The following is a 3566-nucleotide window of genomic DNA, read 5'->3' as shown; positions in this document are numbered from 1 at the left end:
ACTCTGCTTTACACCTGTATTTCACAGGATGCTCAATTACTTCAATCTGGTTTCAAAATGTCTATCTCTGCCATCAGATATATGTTTCTCTGAAATCATGTGACATGACATCACCACAGTTTCAGTATCATTTTCTCAAAAAACATGAACCATGCCAAATGGCTCCTTGAGCTCCAGCAGTTCATCTTGAGAACTTAAATACTTCATTTTTTTTAAATGAAGCAAATATTCTATTGTTCTTGAATTAATTAAGACCCACTTCAGTTCCATTTAGGTCTTGTTCTTCCAGACTCGGTGATTCCGAAATGAACTATCTCTCTGAATCTCTGTAAATTTGATGTGACCTGTGTGTGACTCTGGATCCATCCCACAAACTAACTTTACTAAGAAATTATATATTTTAAACTAAAAATTAACACAAATCCATTACAACTTGCATTGCTTTTGAACATGAAAAATAATACAAGGCAATGATAAAATAATATTCTAGAATAGTATTGGCTAGAAGGGCCAAAGGACATATTTTCACACTGTTTGGCTCTATGACTCTGTATGATGATCTAGCCCAATCAACCTCCATTCTGTGAAGACAAAATTGCAAATGCTAGAATTTGAAACAAAATGGGGTGAGTTTATAGAGGGCCCTCCATAATGTTTGGGACAAGGATACATTTTCCTTCATTTGTCCCTGTGCTCCACTGTTTAAATTTGTAATCAAACAATTCACATATGATTAAAGTGTTTATTCCAGATTTTATTCAAGAGTATTTGTATACATTTTGGTTTGACCATGAAGAAATTATGGCATTTTTTAATACGTAGTCCCCCATTTCAGGGCAGGATATGTCTGGGACATTTGGCTTTACAGGTCTTTGTGATTACTCAAGGATGTTTAATTGGTGCAGGTAGAAGAGAGCTAGACTCGCTTCTAAGCTTGTGATCACCTTTGGAGTCTGTTGTTGCCATTTTTCAACACGAGGACCAGAGTTGTGCCAATGAAAGTCAAAGAAGCCATTAAGAGGCTGAAAAACAAGAATAAAACAGTGAAAGGCATCACCCAAACCTTAGAACATAAAACATAGAACATTGCAGTACAGTACAGGCCTTTTGGTCCTCGATGTTGTGCTGACCTATACATTCCTAACAAAAATATACTCAACTCTTCTTATCTCCTAACCCTCTATTACTCCTTAAGATGACCAAAATCAACTGTTTGGAACATTATTAAGAAGAAAGAGCATCCTGGTGAGTTCAGTAATTGCAAAGGGGCAGGCAGGCCAAGGAAGACCTCACTGTGAATGACAAAAGAATTCTCATCATAATGAAGAGAAATCCCCAAATGCCTGTCCGACCGATCAACAGCACTCTTCAGGAGGAAGGTGTAAATTTGACACATGAACAGATGCTACATACAGAGGTTACACTGCAAGATTAAAGCAACTAGTTAGCCACAGAAACAGGATGGCCAGATTATAGTTTGGCAAAAAGTATTTTAAAAATCTTGTAGAATTCAGTAAAAAAAAAGGTTTTATGGACAGATAAGAGCAAGATTAACCTGTATCAGTGGGATGGTAAGAGCAAAGAGTGGAGACATAAAGAAACTGCCCAAGATCCAAAGAGTCTGTGAAACATGATGGAGGGGGTGTTATGGCCTGGGCATATATGGCTGCCATAGGTACTGGCTCAATTATTTTCATTTAAGATATATCTGCGGATAGCAGCAACAAAATAAATTCTGAGGTGCATAGAAGCATCTTATCAGGTCAAGTTTGAGCAAACTCATTGGATGGCACTGCATCCTGGAGCAAGACAATGATCTCAAACATACTGCTAAGACAGCAAAGGAGTTTTCAAAGCTAAACCTGTAAAATTCTTGAATGACCAAGACAGTCACCCGATCTAAATTCATTTGAGCATGCCTTTCATATGCTGAAGAGAAAACTTAAGGGACAATCCCCCAAGACAAGCAGGAACTGAAGATGGTTGTAGTAGAGGCCTGGCAGAGCATCACCAGAGAAGATACTCAGCAAGGGATATGCAACAAGGTACTAATCATGTCTACTTTAATATATATACCATTGCTGTCCCAAACATTTTGGTGCCCTGAAATGAGGGGTCTATGTATAAAAAGTGCTGTAATTTCTTCATGGACAAACCAAAATGTACACAAATACTCTTGAATAAAATCTGGAATAAACACTTTAATCGTATGTGAATTGTTTGATTATAAATTTAAAACTGTGTAGCACAGGGGCAAATAAAGGAAAATGTCTTTGTCCCAAACATTATGGAGGACACAGAATATGAATACCAAAGGACCCATTTCCATATTGTAAGATTCTGTGGCACCCTGCTAAAATTACTTGCATTTATGATTCATGCATAGCAAAGTAATAATATTGAGCTTATTGTTGTATACATTATGCAATCTACTTATACATCAAAATTCTTATTTGCTGCATTGAACAAGTGTTTCATGAAAAAGTACAATAGCAAATGTTAGGTTAGACAAAAAAGATAATAAATAAAAACAATATAGGTAATAAATAATATAATTCACGGTGCATAATGCAAGAAAATGAATTGGAGTTACAATAGTGTAGACAGTCCTTTTTGTGATGTCGGAGTAGTTTATGATTAGTGAAGCAAGGGTAGGTTCAAGAGACCTGCTAGTCATTGGAAAGAAATTGTTCTTGAATCTAGAGCTGCTGGTCTTCAGACTTCACTACCTTATTCCCGAAGGTAGCAGCAAGAAGAGCAGGGCATGGGGATCCTTTACGATGTTACAATGAAGTGTGCAAATGAAACCATTTTTTAAGCCTTTCAAATATATCATAATTTAAAATATGTCAATTAAATCTTCCATCAGCCCTCTTTGTTTCACAAACAACTTCAACTTATCCAATCTCACCTGAATGTTGGAATTCCTTTCACCTAGAACAATTCTGTGAAGTAATTTCTGCACCTTCTCAGCCACCCTCATATCCTTCCTGAAAGACATTGACCAGAATTGGATGCAACCAGTTGCACTTAGACACTTGTTTAACCAGTTTAACATTGCCTTCTTTCCTTTTATTTCTGAAATCAAGTATGCCATATATTTTGTTAATCATTTCCTCAAAATGGCCAGACACTTTCTGTGATTTGTAAACATACACACCCAGATCTCTCTCAGCTGAACATTCTTCAGTATTAATCAGGCTCAAAGAATGATAGAAGAGCCTTTCTGTCCAGCACATATTATTTTTGACCCACTTCCATCAAGAAGGAGATACAGGTGCATCAAAATCAGGACTGCCAGGCTGGGAAATAGTTTCTTCCTGCAGGCTGTTAAATTGTTGAACTGTATCCTGTGACTGAGTAAATCATCCTAAAATATTTATATACATCCATTTCAAATTATATATTTATTTATCTATAGAAAATAAAATAATAAGACAGTACAGGCCCTTCAGCACTCAATGTTGTGATGACCCATATATTCCTTTCTTTAAAAATGTACTAAACCCTCCCTACCCCATAACCCTCTATTTTTCTTTCATTCATGTGTCTATCTAAGAGTCTCT

General features: G+C 36.5%; 1 long non-coding RNA gene across 1 annotated transcript; it reads right to left on the bottom strand.

Annotated features, from left to right (window-relative positions):
- Positions 1–733: 733 nt before the first annotated feature.
- On the bottom strand, positions 734–3024 carry LOC138752791 (uncharacterized). The gene is made up of 2 exons (XR_011350934.1): positions 2912–3024; positions 734–1022 (listed from the first exon to the last, which is right to left on the bottom strand). It is a non-coding gene; the product is annotated as an uncharacterized lncRNA (long non-coding RNA).
- Positions 3025–3566: the final 542 nt, after the last annotated feature.

This window comes from Narcine bancroftii, chromosome 2 (genome assembly GCF_036971445.1).
Source record: "Narcine bancroftii isolate sNarBan1 chromosome 2, sNarBan1.hap1, whole genome shotgun sequence".
NCBI classification, from domain to species: Eukaryota; Metazoa; Chordata; class Chondrichthyes; order Torpediniformes; family Narcinidae; genus Narcine; species Narcine bancroftii.
This window is presented reverse-complemented; position numbering and strand designations above follow the sequence as displayed.